The following is a 19,263-nucleotide window of genomic DNA, read 5'->3' on the forward strand; positions in this document are numbered from 1 at the left end:
TTCAGTGGCCCACCTGGACGGCTGGTGCATTCTGTCCCATCGCCGCCCCCCTCTCCCGAGGCGGCCTTGCCCAGGCCACCAGAGGAGGCTAGTCCTGCCCCCTCCTGGGGGTGCCGAGGTCGCCCAGACACACTCACGCCCCCCGGAGGGTGAAGTCGCTGAGTGAGAGGGAGCAGAGGGGGAAGAAAGGCCCAGGCCAGGCCCCAGGACCTTGGGGACATCCACTGTGACCCCCACTGGGTGCTGAACGACGTTAGCTCTGTACCAGGTGCTGTGCTGGATGCCGGGGGTGTGAAGGTCGCTGAGCTGACCCTGGCTTCCAGGCCGGCACAGCGGGCTAGGGGCCACGGACTAGCGGAGAGGCGCTCACAAGCCTGCGTCGGGGCCGTGAGGATGGGGCCCCAGGGGGTTCCATGGGGGCTGCGGGCACCCGGGGGAGGGCAGCAGCTCAGCTGGAGAGGGCTTGGTGAAGGCTTCCAGGAGGGAAGTTTCACTTGGTGAAGGGGGTGGGCTGGGGCGGAAGGGCGTTCTTGGCTCTAAGCATGGGCGGCTATGAGGCGCCCATGATGGGGAAGAAGGCAGGGTCAGAGCGGGGAGGGCTTTGGATGCCCTGCTGGGGACTTCCGGTTTACGCAGCAACTGTTTTGGTTGTTATTTATTTATTGTAAAAGCTCCTGAGGTAAGGCACACTCGTAGTAAGCAGTGCCCGTGCGGACAGGTAGGTAGTGTGACAGGTGTGTCACACCTGCCTGGAACCTGCCCTCCAGGCCTCCCCCGCCCCAGACTGTCCTCTGTCCCCCTCCTCACTCTCCTCGGCCCCTAGCAAAGCCCAGTACATAGTTGGTGCCAACTACACGTGAGCCAAACAAAAGCTTCCTGGAAAGAAAGTAGCTTTGGGGTTGCAGGGACGTGGCTTCGGATGCAGCTTTGCTGTGGCTGGTCACCTGCCCAAGCCGCCCCCTCCGAGTCTGGGGTCTCATCTGTGAAGGGCCTGGTTGTACCTGGGTCATGGGACTGTGCGACGAAAACGCTCGCAAAGCCCCTGGCGCAGAGGCAGGAGCCCCACAGGTGCTCAATAGCTGTCGGCTTCCCCGCCTGTTTTCCTCACGGTTCTGGATCCTGCCTGCCCAGGACACTGTATTTGCACGTTTCATTTTGAGCTTTTTTTCCCAGGAGGCATTTTTGGAAGCTAAGAAAGGAAGCCCAAGTACAGTGAAGTCTTGGACACGACCTCTGTCGATGAGTGTCATTTTAGGTGGCACGTTTGAGTCCTGGAATGACGTGTCTGTGTTCTTGTCTGCGAGGCTGACGGAGTTCTGTGGGGACAGTGTCGTGTCCTGTCTGCAGCCTGGAGCCCCAGGGTTTACGTGCACATCTTTGTTGCTTTTTCTGCGAGTTCAGGGGCCCTGTGGTCAGCTCAGGAGGCTCCTGGCGTCCCTGGTGTGCGTTGTCTCGTGCCTGGACCCATCCCCCAGGCCTGGGGCTTCTCGGCCGTCCCTCCCAAGAGCCTGCACCTGTCCCTTAGGTCAGGAGCCTGTCTGGGGGGTTCCTGGTGGGCAGTGTCTGGCTGGCCCCTGGGGTTAGAAGGATCTGGGCTCAAGGGCTGGCTCCATCCCCAACAGCTGCGTGATCTTGGGCAAGGCACTTGACCTCTCTGCGCCTCTTTCCTCTCGATGAGACAAGCTTGTGAGACCTACGGCCCGGGCTTCTCAGGTGGGACACACGTCCAGGTGCTATGTCTAAAGCCCCCAGTCTGACGCCGGGCCCGTGGTGGGGTGGAGTTCTGTGGAGAGTGGCATGGTTGCAGGTGGGCCACCTGAAGGGCGTGGGCAGCCCCTTCCTAGGACCCCTGGGGGTGGGGCCAGTCTGCCAGACACAGCAGCCCAGGCTTTTTTTTTCTGTGTGTGTGTGTGTAGTGTGTGATGTGTGTGTATGTGTGTATAGTATGTGGCGTGGTATGTGTGTGTGTGTGCATGAACATGCAGGTATTTAAAGTTTTTCCTTTTTTCTTCCTATTTTTTTTTTAATTTTTGAATTTTATTTTATTTATTTTTTTATACAGCAGGTTCTTATTAGTCATCCATTTTATACACACCAGTGTATACGTGTCCATCCCAATCTCCCCATTCATTCCCCTCCCCGCCCTGCTCTCCGCGGCTTTACCCCCTTGGTGTCCATACGTTTGTTCTCTGCGCCTGTGTCTCCATTTCTGCCCTGCAACCCCGTTCATCTGTATCATTTTTCTAGGCTCCACATATATGCGTTAACATGCGATCTTTGTTGAGGAGGAGGCAAGCTTGCCGGGGGCCTCAGAGGACAGGCTGGGTCGCTGTGGGCAGAGCTGGGTGGAGGGATGTGTGCGCTGCCCACCCGCCCTCGGGGCTGTGTCTCCTGGTGGGGAACGGCGGGCCTGGAGCCCTGTGGGGACCGGTCTGCACCCGGCCTCAGTGAGGTGCTCTGCGGGCCCTGCTCCGGTCACTTTTGCCCAGGAAGTTTAGATTTCCTGAGCAGGGGCATCCCATGAGAGTTTTGGAACAGAGAGCGTCTGAGTGACGCCGCCGACTCCGGGCGTTGTGTTTGTTCGGCCGTGTAGCGGGTGTTCGCGTAGAGATGAGCACGCGGGCTGTGAGCTGGGGAGGCGGGGAGGCCGCGCGGAGGGCACCTGGGGGCAGCCAACCCGCTGTGACAGCTCATGACCAGAAGAGGGCGCAGTTGGTCCACCTTGGGACGGCTGCTCGTTCAGAGGGACTCTCTGTTACAGGAAAGCAACCCTGCTTGGGGCAATTCCCTGAGGCCTCCCCTGGCCCTGGGGCTGCCCTGGGCGGGGCCTGGCACGGCTGCGTCGCCCATCTGTCCCGAGGACGGTGGTGTGTGCTGCAGGCAATGACGCGGGCACTGGCTCCTTGCTTGGCCTGGCACCCTCCAGGGAGCCCTGCCCCCCGCGCTGTCCGTCTCTCATGGTGGGGCTGCAGAGTGGCATTGGGGGTGGCCCCAGGGGCAGAGTGTGGCCGCCGTCATGGCTGCTGGAGTCAGCATCTCCTGACCATCATCTTACTGTGGGCGTCTCGAAAATCAGGGCGTTTACAAGCCATAGATGCAAATAGTCTGGCCAGGGTCCTCTCTGCTTTATGATGTTTGACAGTTTTCAGTGACAGAGTTATTTGGCAAATCGATGTTAAGCAACTTTTCAGTGTGAAGACCTTGAGGCAGGGCTGGAGGAGCCAGGATGGGAAGATGGATGGAGAGCAGCTGGGGGCCGGGGGCTGGAAGCCAGGGAGGGAAGTCCCAGCTGGGGCCTTGGAAGTGCTGGGCCCTCAAGGTTGTGTGTGTACCGGTGGGCAGCTGGCAGCCCTGGGCAGGATGATGTGCTTTTCCCTCCCTGGTGTCGGAAGGTGGGCCGCGTGGGTGTCCTTGTGGTCTGGTAGGAGCTGGAGGGGTGCTTGGGAGGCATTGTGTGGATGCTTCGTCTGGGGTGGGGACAGGACCGTGGGTGCAGGCAGGAGTCCTGGCTTGCTGCAGCCCAGTCCTGGGTGGAGAGCAGATGCTGGGTGAGTAGGGAATGAGCTAGAAGAGGTGGGTGCGACAGGGCACGCCCCCCCCCCAGGCCATTCTGTGCTCCCTTTGGAGGGTACCTTCCCCTTGTCTTTCGGTTAAAGTCTACCAGAGTGCCTTCTTGCCCCCACCTTGGTCAGGAAGGAGGGGAGAGCTTGGGGGCTGGGGTCACAGGACTTCAATTTGAATCCTCCCTCTGCTGCTGACTGGCTGTGTGATATCAGGCAAGTTACTTCACTTCTCTGAGCCTCAACCTGTGTTATGTAAAGTGGAGGTAGTAATGCATAGCTTGCTGGGTTTTCATGAAAAATAAATGATACTAGTTATGAATTACCTGGTGTGGCTCTTGGCACATAGTAGGCACTTACTGCGTGCTCCCTCTCTCGCTGTCCCTGGGAGTTTTCACCCTTCCTTAACCACGGGGTGGTATCTCTTTGTACCTGCATTGCCATGGAACCGCGTCTGCTTATAGATTTTAAACCTCTTGAGCATGGGAACTGTACCAAATCCACTTTTATATTCCCCATAGCACCTGGCACAACGTTTTGTACATGTTAAGTGATCAATAAAGATTAAAAAATTATTTTGGATTTTACTTCCAGCCTTTGGGAAAGGATTGTCTTTGAAGTGCATAAATGCTCTTTGCCACTAGGGGGCACAGTAAGACAGTATAAGCTGCTCACCCAAGCTTCTAGAACGTGGAAGAATCCTTGATTCAAGGTAACATTTACTGAAATACGATTTCTTTTCTGATCAGGAGAACAACAACACAATCCAGCTGATTAATCTAAAGAACGTGAAGTGCCAGTTCCTTCATTTCCTTAAAATGCAGCTTTGGAATTCATAAATTTCAATTGGGCACATTACAGCAGAAAGATACTTATTTTAATATGTTCTAAATGTTCTGTGAGCAGTAATTTATGGTTATATCAGTTTTGAAAAATTTACAGCTAGAGAAATTAAGTAAAACAAAACAATGACTCATAATTCCGCATCGATGCTCTGTTTTCTTTCCTGCCCGTCCCTCGCTGGCCCTGTCGGTACCGTGCATCTGTTCCCGTAGTTGTAATCCCAGCACGAATACCCTCCTGTACACTCTTTTCATTTCCCCGTGTCTTCACTTGGCTCAACATGCTTGAATACCCATTCCACGTAAAGGTAGAATTCAGACTTTGAGGCCCTTTTTGAAGGAAAAAGCACAAATGAAACGTATCCTGCTTTGGCCAGACACGGGCAGCCCTGATTGTCAGCCCCATGTGCAGAGCCCTCTGCCAGGCACCGAGAAGGCTCCCAGAGGCATACGGCATGTTTCTTGCTGCCAGGGACCGACTTTGAAGATGCAGAAAACTCGAAGAATGAAGGAGAAAACAGAAATCACTGACAATCCTCACTCCGAGCCAGCAGCTCATTAACACAGGGACCTCCCCTGGTCAGGACCAGCGCATCCGTCTACGTTTACGTTTACAGAATCGGTCTAGCGCTGCAGAGCGTGTGCGGTTTTGATTGTGCGCTTCCCCACCCCCATCTTTTGTACTGTTTGTAAGGGGCATTTTTCTACCTCATTAAAAACTTTCCCCAAACATATTTTTCTCACTCTCTCAGATTCCAAACTTTGCTTGGTCATTTCCATGTTGTGTCCTATTGTTTCCTGCTTTTGTTTTTCAAATAGTCAGTACTGCAGTGAACATGGCTGTACATAAAGGTCTTTTTGCTGCTTTAATGCAGTTAAGGAGCGCTTTGATTTGAACCCAAGCTTTAGCTAAAGCCTTTGTGTGTGGTGAGTAGAACCTGATTAGATTGGCCAACCTCCGTCAGTGCCATTGTTATATGAGACTCCTGGGTTGCCATTTCATATCTGCTGCTTGGTAGCTGTGTGACTTTGGGAAAATCACCTAGCCTCTCTGATCCCACATTTTTCTTACTAGTAAAATGGGGATAATGGCTACCTGTTAGGGTTGTTGCTGTGGAAAAGAAATGAGAAGATGCAGCCCAGTGCCTAGCAGTGGGAGGGGCTGAAGAAACAGGTTCCCGACTCCCCTGCATCTGGATCTATTAATTAAAAACAACTGGATGAAAGACAAGTCACCCAGAATCCTCCGACTTCATGTAACTCTTGTTCTTGTGAATCTTTTCATAATATGTCTATAGCTATATATTTTTCAAGAGTTTCAATGTTGCTGTTCCTGAGATGGATACTTTTCAAATTTAGAAAGTTTTTGAGATTGTCTGTACCAAGCCATTTACCCGCTCCGTTTTCATGCACTGTGCGCTTGGAAGTTTATATGGGAGGGCTGGGTCCATGTCTCCAAACTGATCGTGTTCAAGTGTGATGGAAGAGAATGGCCCCGGCAACGTTTGCCAGTTTTCAGAGTGTTTTTGTGTCTGGGCCTCTGGCAGTGCTGGGGGCAGTGATTTCACACCTGAAGAGACCCAGGAGAGTCAGTGCCCTGTAGGGCAGGTGTGCCGCCAGGTGGGCCTCGGGTCCCCTTCTTATGTACGTTGTCCTGGAGACTGTGACTTCTGCCTGTGATACAGATGAGAGGATGGGGAGAGCCAACCATCCCGGAGCGCCCACCACCTGCTAGGCACACCCCTAAAACACCCCATCTCATCTTCATAACAGGCGTACAAGGCAAGTGCTGTTATTATTCCCATTTTACAGATGAGGAAATCGAGGCACAGAGGGTTAAGGGATTTGTCCACGGTGACACAGCTGGTAAACGGTAGAGGCAACTGGCTGTCAGGCTCCAGAGCCTGAGCAACAAAAGCTAGAAGACCCATTCTACTCCTCTGCCTCTGAGAATAAAGGATGGAAAAGCATATCCCCTCACCTGGGTGGTGCCCAAGCACTGCCCAGCTTCAAAGCCTTGTGGCTCTTGTAAGGGGCATCAGGAGATGAGGTGATTTCCGTGGTGGTTTGGATTTGCATTTTTATGTATTACAGGATCCCGTTGATTTATCAATGTTAGCGTATCAGATTATGTTAGGGTATCTTAGATGTGCTTTGTAGAAAGTAATATGTCTCAGATTCAAAGACAAGGAATTTATGGATTCAAGTGCCAGAGTGAGGGTTTATTTCAGTTTTGAAAGAATTATTCTTGATGGATTTTACAAAATGAGATTGAGAAATGATGTGATGTGTAGAGTGAGGAGTCGTGGAGCATTATGCAGATGATTGGCAATTTATTCCAAGCACGAGGCAAATCTATTGGAAATGAGAGCCGCACAGCTGGGGAGGAGGGTTGGGTTGTGGTGGTGGGCGTTTGGTATTTGGGGAGTGAATGATTAACAGTGCATCGAGGGTAATTAGGTGAAGGCGAGGAGAGAATGGGTGGTGTGTGGGCGCGCGTGCGTGTGCGTGTGCGCGCATGTGTGTGCACGCAGAGATCATCTGGTTCCATCTGCATTTGACAGAAGCCCAGAGAGGGGAAGACACTTGCCCGAGGGCACGCAGGGAGGTCAGGTGTAGGAAGTGTTCCGCTGCTTCCCTCTCTGCACCCTATGTTTGCTCCTCTCCGTTCCCATCCTCTGAGGGTTTTCCTTCCAGGGAAAGTTCACGATCATCTGAATGGTAACAGACCGGGGAGTGAGGGCTTTAGGCTGGTCGACAGCAGGGCTGTCAAGCCTCCGGGAGGAGCTGTGAGATCCTGGGTTGGAACCTTCTCCTGGTGGGAAGTGAAGTTTTGACACTCCTCTCCCCCATATGAAAGCTGCGACGTTTCTGAGGCCAACAAATGAGACATTTCCCACTTCTCCCTTGCTTGCCAGAAGGGCCTTGTAAGCTTGTGACTTACAGGAAAAACCCTTGGTTGAAAGAGGGATAAGAGAGGAAAGTGTGGCAGAACCCAAGCTGTGTTTTCTTTCTGTCTTTTGAAAACTTCATTCGGTTTAACTTAAACAGTTCAGTGTCCCCAGTGCCAGATGCTGATGGGGAGAAAACAGTGCAGTGTGAAGGTGCAGACTCTGTTCTCCAGGAACCGGCCTCATCCAGTCTCATCCTGTGTCATTAAGGGAAGAATAGAGCAATTTGGGAAAATGCTTTTAATGTAATTGAAAAATGCAGATTGCAAAATTGGCACACTTAGGAGTTGAGACAGTCTAGTAAATTACTTCTTGCTGCTTTTAAAACTTGGACACAGAAGACTCTTAAAGGCCCCTCTCTAGTGCCCAGTGATGGCTTTGTCCTTTTTTTAAAAAAAAAGGCAGAAAATTAAAGATGTAACCATAGACCCTCCACTCAAACATACGGACTATGAACATTTTGCAAGGAGCGTTTCCTTCCATTCTTTTTTCCCATGTGCATCAACTGATTTTAATCATACCCTACGTACTTTATTTTTGTAACCAGCATTAAAAAATTTCACGGTGGTCATTTCCTCTCCCAACTGCGAGTATTTTTATCCCTTAAAAGAAGGAGGGGGTAAATCTCTCCAACTTCTTAGCCTTTTCTCCCGGCTTCTGCTGTTTGTAGTCTGGCGTCTCTCCCAGATGGACACGGCTCTGGCAAAGACCCCACGAACTGGGGGGGTGGAGCAGGATGCAGGGGCCAGAGCACTTGAGTGAGGCCGCGGTGTCAGCCCAGCATCCCTGGAAGCCTGCCTTCACATAGCTTCCCTTTGGCAAGCTTCCTGAAGTTTCTTTACTCGACAAGAAAAAAGAGAGCATGCTTCAGCCCCCCTCACAAGATACTGTGATCCAGAATGAAACGGAGGAGGGGCAGGAGGGCTTTGGAAACCTAGCACCGGGGCGGCTGTAGCTCTGCTTTGCCAGGGGTCTTGGAGCCGGTCCAGGGCTGTCTTTCCTCACGAGGAGTGAGGTGTGGGGACCTCGGCCCCTCCCAGGGAACGGGGGCCACAGGGAGATGGGCAACACCCCCCGTCTATTGCCGGTCAAGGGCGTTGACTCTGGGACTGATTAGTTAGATGATCTGCGTGTCCCTGGATTGAGCTTCTAATTTTTCTCATCTAGTTTTCTGTTGCTTTGCCTTTCTGTTTTATTTTTCTGGGGAATTTCCTCCTTTATCTTTCAATCCTTTTTTCCTGGGATTTTGTTATTTCTGATGTCCTATGCTTAAACTTTTCTACTGAAGTATAACATATATTCAGAAAAGTATTCAGTTCTATCATATTTTTACATTCCAAGAGCTGTTTCTTATTTTCTGAATGTTCCTTTTAAAAGATATTTATAGTGTATTATTTTTATTGCATATTTACAAGGTCTTTTCTTAGCTCTCTGAGTTCTTTGAAAGTTTTTGCATGTTTTCTGAAATGTTTCTGTCTCTTTTCAGCTCCTTTTGTCTTTTTGTTTTGGTGTCTGTGTTTCACGTTAGAGATTTTCTGCTGCTCATTCTGATTGAGGAGGGAGACGCGAAAAAGCTGATGTGACCATAGGCTCTGTGTGTGTGTGCGTGTGTCTGTGTGTGTGTGTGTGTGTGTGTGTGGCTTGTCCACAGTGACGTTGTTACAGAGTGAGGAGGTAAGCTGGACCCCCAAATGTGAACATCTCTGATTATTTTCTCTTAGCCTAGTTAGTTTCCCAGAGAGGAACCTTCCACTCCCTGGGGTGTGCTCAGCCCTGCTGCCTGCATTCTGGCATCTGAGTGGGAAAGAGGGCTGGGGTCTTTGTTTAGTATGCAAACTTCACTCTCCAGTGCTGTCGTCCAGCTGGTTTTTTCACTCACGTGTGGTGCACATCTTTCCCTCTCAGTGCCCAGATCTACTTCATTCTTTCTTTTTTTTCTTTTAATTGGGGTATAGTTGCTTTACAATATTGTGTTAGTTTCTGCTGTACAGTGAAATGAATCAGCTATATGTATACATATATCCCCTCCCTCTTGGATCTCCCCCCCCCAATCCCACCCATCTAGGTCCCCACAGAGCACCGAGCTGGGCTCCCTGCGCTATACAGCAGGTTCCCACTAGCTCTCTGTTTCACACGTGGTAGCGTATATATGTCATTCCCAGTCTCCCAATTCTGTTTATGGCTCACAGCGTCATTTACGGCTGTGAGCGTGTCTCCTCATCCTCGACAGCGCTGGAATTATTACTTTATTTATTTATTTATTTATTTATTTATTTATTTATGGCTGTGTTGGGTCTTCGTTTCTGCGCGAGGGCTTTCTCTAGTTGCGGCAAGCGGGGGCCACTCTTCATCGCGGTGCACGGGCCTCTCACTATCGTGGCCTCTCTTGTTGCGGAGCACAGGCTCCAGATGCGCAGGCTCAGTAATTGTGGCTCACGGGCCTAGTTGCTCCGCTGCATGTGGGATCTTCCCAGACCAGGGCTCGAACCCATGTCCCCTGCATCGGCAGGCAGATTCTCAACCACTGCACCACCAGGGAAGCCCCGAATTATTACTTTTTTAAACGTTTGTTAATCTAATGGTATCTTGTTTGAGAACCAAATGAGTTCATTTATGTGCGGCTCTTTTAGGACCGAGCCTGGCACCTCGTTAAGGCTGAAGGAGTGTTTGTGGTGGTGGTTCTTGCCCATTAATCTCCTGTAGTCTTGGTGTTTCTCTTACCAGAGCAATTTACATACTGAGGCTATTGACCTGTCAAAATAATCGCCCCTCCCCACCCCCTGCCATGTGGTGTTTGACTTGGAGTTTGGTATTTCATTATTTTATTTTACTTTTTTTTTTTAAAATATCTTTATTGAAGTATAATTGCTTTACAATGGTGTGTTAGTTTCTGCTTTGTAACAAAGTGAATCAGTTGTACATATACATATGTTCCCATATCTCTTCCCTCTTGCATCTCCCTCCCTCCCACCCTCCCCATCCCACTCCTCTAGGTGGTCACAAAGCACCGAGTTGATCTCCCTGTGCTATGCGGCTGCTTCCCACTAGCTATCTGTTTTACTTATTTTACTTTTTGCAGAGAAAACCTAACATTTTTTGTGGTCAAGTCTGTGGACCTTCCCCTTTGTAATTGTCCCCTGGCTTTAGAGCATGTCCTCCCCCATCCCACGTGCTGATAAATAGTCACCTATATTTGACCTTCATCTAGAAGTGATTAGCTGGAGCCAGTTTCAATTCTCGTCATCTCTTGCCGGCTTTCCGTGGGTCTGGACAGGCCGTGCGTGCCGTGATGGATGTGCTCCGGGTGCCAGCGATCGATGGGTGTACCGGGAGCGGCCACGCTTGGTGGTGCTCCCCACACGGATGCTGGCTACTAATGATTTAAAACGACCTTCTTCCCATCGGCTGCTTCCATCGGGCACGGATACACCACGGCTACCCAAGCCATTCCTCCAAAAAGAAATGTTGTTTTTGACCATAAAAGAAATACACATACACTATGGAAAAAACAGCAAGGCATAAAGAAAGAAATTGCCCAGCATCTTTCCACCCAGAGGCAATGACTGCAGACTTTTTAGTATATTTCCATCCACTCTTCAAAAAAATTCCACTTTGTTGAGTTCCAACTATACATATAATTTTAAATCGCCCCCTCCCCATTACAGCAGCAGTTTTTTTTGTTTTTTTTGTTTTTTTTTAAAGATCATTCACAGTTACTTTTTTTTTTTTTTTTTAATTTATTTCTTTATTTATTTTTGGGTGTGTTGGGTCTTCGTTTCTGTGCGAGGGCTTTCTCAAGTTGCGGCAAGCGGGGGCCACTCTTCATCGCGGTGCGCGGGCCTCTCACTATCGCGGCCTCTCTTGTTGCGGAGCACAGGCTCCAGACGCGCAGGCTCAGCAATTGTGGCTCACGGGCCCAGTTGCTCCGCGGCATGTGGGATCTTCCCAGACCAGGGCTCGAACCCGTGTCCCCTGCATTGGCAGGCGGACTCTCAACCACTGCGCCACCAGGGAAGCCCTACAGCAGCAGTTTTTAATGCTGTAATTTATTGCAGTGGTTTTCAGTGTGTCTGCAAACCCCTAGGGGTTCTCGAGACCCTCTCATGGGGTCTATGGGGTGAAAATTATTTTCATAATAACACCTAGAAGTTCCTTGCCTTTTCACTCTCATTCTCTCATGAGTGTACGTGGAGTTTTCCAGAGGCTACGGGATGTGTGCTGTTGCCATTGATTAAATACAGAAGCAGCTATGAGAACACAGCTGTCTTGTATTAAGCCAGCCATTAAAGAGATGGCAAAAATGTAAACAGTGCTTTCTCACTCTTTTTTTTTTTTGCCTTGGAAAACAGTTATTTTTCATAAGAAATATGTTATTTATGTTAACGTGGAATGAGTTTATTATTGTTACTTTTACATAAATTAGTAAATATTTTAAAATGTCCTCGGTTTTAATTTTTAATATGCTAAAATAAATGTGGAGGGATTAAAACTCACACAAACAGCAGCTCTCTGGAGTCCTGCCTAACTTCAGAGAGTGTCAGAGGGACCAAAGGGTTTGAGAACTGCGGTTTTATCCTCATCTGTAATTCCATTTTGGGGCATGTATGTATTGTTCACAACGGCGTCACATCCCCGCTTCGGTGCGTGTGTGCAGGTCAGCCCCAGCTCTGCCACTGCCGCCTCCTGTTTGGCTGGATTTCCAAACTGTGTGACCGAAACACGATGCTACAGGGTCCAAGCCTCCCTCGGTCCCCCGCGTCTCCTCCCTGCCCGCCATTTTGCCCTTTACGAAGATGATTTAACAGCATTACAGAATGATGGGGGAAGATCTCCCAATTCCAACATACACTAAAATTATGATTATCCTTTTAACACCCTCCCATCAATTTCTGGTCCATATGGGCTTGTGTTTCTCACAGGGTGCGCGCACAGTTTCGCAGCCTGCTTTTCCCACTTAACATTCTCTCCCAGCCTCTACTGCCGCAGCGCTACCGGCTGCCTCTGCGTCTTTGGAGGGCCGTCAATTTCCACTGGTTCCATGATGCTCTATCGAGTTGATTAACTGTAATTTACTTAGCTGTCCTTGGACACTTAGGTGGTTGCTAATTTTTGCTATTATAGATAATGCTGAAGTGGTTATCTTCATGCATGAAACCTTTTCTGTTGGATTATTTCTTTCAGATTGATTCCCAGAAGTGGACTGCTGTGTCAAAGGGTTGCACATTTTCATGGGTCCAGATACATCTCCTGTCAGATTGCTTTCCAAAAGGATTATACCAATTTGCACTGCCACCACAAATCCTGCGTAATAACCAACTATTTTGCTTAACTATCATGCCTAGAATTTTCCCTTGGAGCCCCAAGGGGGCAAAGGCTCTTATCTAAGTGAATGTGATCTATAATTATTTAGACTAACACCAAAATTGCTTTCAGAACATTTTTAACCTGCTGAGTTTAGGATTCTAATTCACATACATGCTAGCATTAAAAGTTTCACAAGTAGCAATTTCTCTCTCCCTGCTCACAGTGTGTTTACACAAGCCCTGGCAACTGGAGGGAAAACTCAAGAGCTTTTATAAACAGAAGTGGTCTCTTCCTGAACTAGCTGAAGTGTTATTTTGAAAGGTACAAAAACACAAATTAAAACTCATTTTCATTGTAACCTTTGGTTAGAAAAGTTGTTTGTTTTCATCCTGGTTTCTTTTCATGTTCTTTTGCTCTCGTTCAAGTGTGTTCTGAAATGTCCTGGCTCCTGGGAGTCTCGTCATGATGCTCTTGCCCAGGTGGAGGGGACAGGTGGGGAGCATGTGGCTGTCCCCAGGTGCTGGCAGGGCCTTGGTGGGGAAGAGGAACGAGACGTACTCTGATTTGCTCCTAGGGCAGGAGCAGGACTAAAGGTGGAAATTGCAGGGGACAGAGTCAGCACAGGTGAGGGAGAACCTTCCAGCACTCAGAACTGGTCACCTTGGGGAATGGATTCCTCTGAAAAGGGCTGAGGATGGAAGGGTTCAGGGCAGGCTGGAGCCCACGTTGCCAGTGGGCAGGGAGGTGGGTGCAGGTGTGTGTCGAGGCTCCAAGGCCCCTTCTGGAACAGTGGCTCTGCTGCCCACGGCCAGCCCCAAGCTTGGTCTTGACACGCGGCAGCCCTGGCCCGCACGTGTTCAGAATGAGGTAGCGAGTCCTCCCCTGATTTGTCTGGGCTTCCGTGTTCTCATCTGTGAAATAATTACCTCACAGGGCTGTAAGGATCAGATGAGGTTAGATGTGTGAAACCACTTTGTAAACTCTAAACCCTTACAAATGGAAGGTATTATCGAGAACTTCAAGCCAGGTTTTATTCTGTAATTGCCTGCTAAGCCGCGTTCCTAAGCACAGGAGGCTTGCAGTCCGGTTTGCCTCCAGTTGCCTTGATTTTTTGAACGAATAATCTGGCGGGCGCCCATTGACGCCAGCAGCCTCTCCAGGCACCTGGGCTGCTTGGGATGCGCGTGCCTATTTTCCGGCTCAGCAGCATGACGTCGGCCGCTGGTCATTGGGGTGTAGACGTGGGACGTGTGAGCCAGGCCTTCCGGACTCGCTGTTGTACGGCCAGTGAGTTGCTCGGGCCTTGTTTTAGGCTCTGTCTGTGGTGTGAGCGGCGAGGGCCCCAGAGGGGCACCAGGTGCCAGAGTGCATGAGTTGCCCCTCCGAGTCTGTATCAGGAGACCTGCTTCCCCAAGCGCTTCCTTTGATAGAGCATCCATTGGTCCAGCCATTGATTAAATGCTGGCTCTGGACAGGCTCAGAGGGGATCGGACACCCTTGCTGGCAAGAAAGCTAATGGGGGACAGGCATCCAAACAGACTGACAGTGTGACAGGCCCTCCAGGGGCCACCTGTGTTGGGGATGGGAAGACAAGGGGAGTGGGGTGGCTCTGTTGGGGACAGGGGCAGAGGACCAGCCAGGCTTCATGGAAGGGGAAGGTTGAGCCGGGTCTTAGAGGATGAGGCGGTGGGCAGCTGGCTGGGTGACAGGGATGGCGCTGCGCTGTGCTGACTGCCACGCTGTAGGGGGGCCAGGGAGGGCGGGTGAAGGCAGTGCTGGGGCCCACCGAGGGGAGCCAGGCGGGGGTTCTTGTGGGCTCTAGGCCTGGACAGTCAGTGGCATGAGGCCAGCTGCTCCTTGCTGTGTTGGGTCAGCCTCCACACTGGGCTTTTGCATCTCATTTACCCCCAGCTGCGGCACAGGGCAGTCAGCCGAGCTCGAGTCTCACCGTGGTGGGTGAGGGTGTGTGCTCAACCCTGGCCCCCGCGCTTTCTAACTGTGCAGCTTTGGGTAAGTTACATAACTCTTGGGACCTCAGCTTCTCCATCAGTAAAGCAGGAGTAATCATAGCATCCACCTCAGTCATCTGACGGTTAAACAAGAAAGCTCATGGAAAACTCCTTGGCGAGCGTACAGCAGGCGCTCCCTAATGTAAGCCGGCACCATCGTTAGCAGCGTCCTTATGTCCATTTTACAGATGAGGAAACCGAGGAGCAGAGAGGGGCACTGAAGGATGTGTAGCTCCTAAGCACAGAGCTGGTATTTGATCTCCCCTCTTCCTGCTTTTGCACTTCAGGGTTGTTCCCTGTCTCCTTCCTGCTTGGGAACTCCAGAAAGTAGTCATGTGTGTGTCGGCAAGGCCCTTAATCTTCGTGAGTCTTAACTAGTTCATCTGTGAAACGAGAAGAACTCTAATAGCGATTCCATGATGGCAGGGAGTTTATTTTCTTCCCTTGTTGTATCTCCCTTTCTGGGAGGTGAGCTGAGCACATAGTAGGTGCTGAAAAAACATTTGGGAATGAATGGACAACACCTACTCGGTCTGCCGCACTTTTGTGGGCCTCCTTGGACCTCAGGGGCACGGAGGCTCTTGGGGCTGGTCTTGTCCACACGCCTTGACGCCGTCCCCCACCTCCAATCCGTGCAGGAAGCACCCCTGCAGAGGTGGCTGGGCTTTGGAAAGGGCTTCGAAGATCATAGCTGGACACTAAATCAAAGCAGTGATCCCCATCTGTTGAAATGTTTGCCTGTACACTCTCAGGTAATGGGCTTGGGCCGACGCTTGCAGCTTGTATGTTTGTTTATTTATTATTTGTTTATAAATCATAAATCGAGAAAAGATTTGAGGAGGCTTACTATAAAAGACACGAATACAGTAAAGCTGTTAAAACAAAACACACCACGAAAAGCCACCCCGAATGGAGAAGGAGGCACGTAAATCAAGTTCAGGGCTGAGCGCCGCCATAGGGCGGGCTGGCATGGCTGTGCGTGTCCTCGCGGCCCCGGGGCCGGGGCGCAGGGATGCCCAGGCTTGCTGCCTGGGCGTAGCCACAGCAAGCCGTCCCGCGTGGGGACGTGGGCTGGCAGGACGGCGGGGCTTGGGCACAGGCATTTTATTCCAGGGCCTTGGCTGCCCTGCGATGAGATCTGAGGGTCAGAGCGGGGGCTGGGGGCAGTTGTGTAGAGTCAGCCTGAGGAGCTCGTGCGCTCTCCCCGGGGCCCCTGGGCCGAGTGGCCTGGGCTGCTCCTCACTTTTCTGCACCTCAGTTTCTCTCCTGCCAAATGGCGCTAAGAATACGTACCCGGCTCAGCGGACTGTTGTGAGGATTAAACGCGGCCCGAGACCTGGCACTTGGCAAGCGCAGTTGTTGCGAATCAGACCTGTGTGGGCTGTGATTCCCTTGATGAAGGTGGTCCTGGGCAGGTCCTCACCCAGGCCCCCGGGTTCAGAGGGGGCCCCGCTGGAGGGGGTGGCAGGACGGGGTGCCCCTGCGTGTCCTCGGCTCGTCCGTACTGACGCCGTGCATGCTGAGCCTGGCCTGCTCGTTATTGCCTATAAACACTTAAGGAGTTCGAAGCAAAGAGAACATACTTTTTAATTATTTCCCTGCTTGTCTCCAGCAATGCTGTTGTCAAGGAAACCAAAACCTTTGAAAAGCTTTTCAGCTCTCCGGTCAGAAGAGGATACTTGTGCGGGACTCGTGTTGTCTGTGGAAATGGACCCTTCATTCTGTAACAAAAATCTGTCTCTTAAAAGGGCTTGCTTCCTTCACTTCTTACAAATAGGACCTTTCTGACCCTTTAACAGAAGATGGAAGGTTGTATACTGGTATTTTCTCTTTTAAAAGAATTGCCCATATTCTTGACTCCTAGGCTTTCATTCATTGAGTATCTGTTCCAACACTTGGGTGCTGGGGATGGGAGTGGGATGCAGAGATGAATAGAGCATCTCGCCCTTCCTTGATAGACTCCTGGCCTCTTCGGGAGAAAGAAACAGGTGGACGTATACTTCTAGTGCATCATAACTGCTCTGGCGGGTGGAGGATAAGATGGCATGGGGCACAAAGGATAGCCCTGGGGGCGCAGTTTCAGCAAGAGTCACAGGGGGTCTTAGAGGATGGGTAGACGTTGTTCAGCAGCAAAGGGATGGAAGAGCATTCGGGCAGAGGGAATAGAGTGTGCGAAGGCTGGAAGGTGTGGAGGAGCGTGCAGATTAGGCAGGGCTGGTGGGTTAGACCCATAAAGCGAGGGGAGCGAGGTTCTCTGGAGAAGGCTCAGGAGGCAGGGAATCCGGAGTGTGGAGTGTGAAGAGGTTGTAAAGGCAGGCTCTTCAAAGCTGTTCTATTTCTGTCAGACAGAACCCTTGCTCCTTGATGCACGGAGACACGTCACTCCTTATATCCCAGATCCAAAGCGCAGGGACACTGCTAGCACGTTCCGAGTTCAATAATTCACTTTTGCTGCAGGAGTACAGCTTTCGCTGTAGTATTTCAGCCAGCCTTCCAGTAAAGCTTTATGATAGTTAAACCCTATCAAGGGCATTGGTTTTATATGAAAAAAATAAATCAGTGTGAGAAAAACAGGAGTCTTGTTTTTAAACAGACCTCGTTTTTCTTTGGAAACTTTAAAAATAATCTTAGATTTATAGAAGAGTTGTAATCCAGAGAGTTCCTGTATACCCGTCCCCAGCTTACCGTGGGGCATTTGTCAAAACCAAGATGTTAACATCCGTATAATTCCGTTAACTAAACTATAGACTTTGTTGGGATTTCACCAGTTTTTCCCCTAATGTCCTTTTCTCTTTCAGGATCCAAGCCAGGATCCCATGTTGCATTTAGAGCGCTTGTTATTTTTATTTGTTAATTATCCGCTATTGAGGGGGGGCTGGGGGGACAGGGAGTGGACTGAATCTTGTCCTGGCCGCTTATTCTGAGCTCCTTGCACTGAGGCCCCCCACTCCCTGTCTCCCAGTCCCTGGCTGGTGTCCCCTGTCAGAGCCCTACAGCCAAGCTCAAGCTGGACACTTCTTGGTTTTCAAGACCTGTTTCCTTGTGGAATCACGAGCAGGACCAGCAGGTTTGCCCGTTAATGCGGCTCAGCGAGCACGCTCGCTTATCAGGCACCAGTGGGCCCCTGTCCTAATGGTTGTAGGTTAGTGATAACAGGTCTCCGGGGCCTTTTCTTTTTTCCTTCTGGATTTAACCCAGCCAGACCTTTGGGCGGATGTTGACATTAGTGAGGGTTTGGAGTCAGACCTCTCACTGCATTGACGTTTTTACACAGCTTTCCTGGGGTTTATCAGATAATTGAGCGTGTCTTGAGGCACTGACTGAGAGTTGAAATGCGTTACATTTAATGACTGAAACTAGAACATTCTTTGCGGACAGACAGAAGCACATCTGTAGGTGATTTGGCCTGACTGAAGCCCCAGCTTCTGATGTTTCCTCCCCTCCCTGCCCTTCCTTCTCTCACGCCCCTCCCCACGTTCCCGCATCCTTTCCTTCGCTGTCTTTTTCTGTACTTTCCCCCGCCTTCCACCACGTCCTGTCCCCGTTTGCCCTCTTCTTAGCTCTTCCTCCTTTCCACCCCTCCCTTGCCTCTTCTCCCTCTCCCCCTCCAGTTTCCTCCTTCCATTCCTTTCTGTGACAGGCCAGTGAAGCTGTTGCCACAGAAACAGAAGCCCAGCAGAAGCTCTGCTCTGCTTTCCGGATGCTTCTAACGATGATGACGCAGATGATGTTGCGTTCTGGAATCAGCTGAGCCCCGGCCTGTGGCCTTCAGAGTCCCTTCATTTTCCAAAGGCCAAACTGGTGCCGCGGCTCATAAATCTGTTCAGGAGATGGTCATTTTTGATTTGGCAACTTCAAATTTTTGAGTAATCCACTTTCCCGTGGCTCCAGAAGACTGGTTGCAACCCGTGTGAAAAACACTCAGTGGAGTTTACTTATATTAACGGAGGGAAAACACCAGGGGAAAGGCAGTGGGGCTGCCAGGTTCAGAGAGTAACTTACGTTCCACTTGGGAGGTGGGTGCTGCACCTTGGTCGCATTCTTGGGATGGGTGACTGATTGCTTTTTAAAAATTTTATTTTATTTTATTTTTTTTAATTTTTATTTATTATTTATTTATTTATTTATTTATGACTGTGTTGGGTCTTCGTTTCTGTGCGAGGGCTTTCTCTAGTTGCGGCACGTGGGGGCCACTCTTCATCGCGGTGCGTGGGCCTCTCACTATCGCGGCCTCTCTTGTTGCGGAGCAGAGGCTCCAGACGCTCAGGCTCAGTAGTTGTGGCTCACGGGCCCAGTTGCTCCGCGGCATGTGGGATCTTCCCAGACCAGGGCTCGAACCCGTGTCCCCTGCATTGGCAGGCAGATTCTCAACCACTGCGCCACCAGGGAAGCCCTGACTGATTGCTTTTAAAGGAGGTTGGAGGAAAGAGAAATATAGTTGGGGCCTTAAAAAAAATCTTCAGATACTTAGTTTCACTCAACAAATGTTCAGTGAGGACTTGCCAGTTCCAAGACAGGTGCTGCTCCTCTGGAGAAGCCCGTACTTGAGTAACAGAGCTGGGGTACGTGTGTGTGCGTGCATGTGCACGCAAGAGTG

General features: G+C 50.6%; 1 protein-coding gene across 5 annotated transcripts in view; it reads left to right on the forward strand.

Annotated features, from left to right (window-relative positions):
* WDR25 (WD repeat domain 25) overlaps positions 1-19,263 on the forward strand; it is a 140,640-nt gene that overhangs the window by 4,701 nt on the left and 116,676 nt on the right. The gene's annotated exons all lie outside the window — the stretch shown is intronic.

Source organism: Balaenoptera acutorostrata, chromosome 3, assembly GCF_949987535.1.
Source record: "Balaenoptera acutorostrata chromosome 3, mBalAcu1.1, whole genome shotgun sequence".
Taxonomy (NCBI): Eukaryota; Metazoa; Chordata; class Mammalia; order Artiodactyla; family Balaenopteridae; genus Balaenoptera; species Balaenoptera acutorostrata.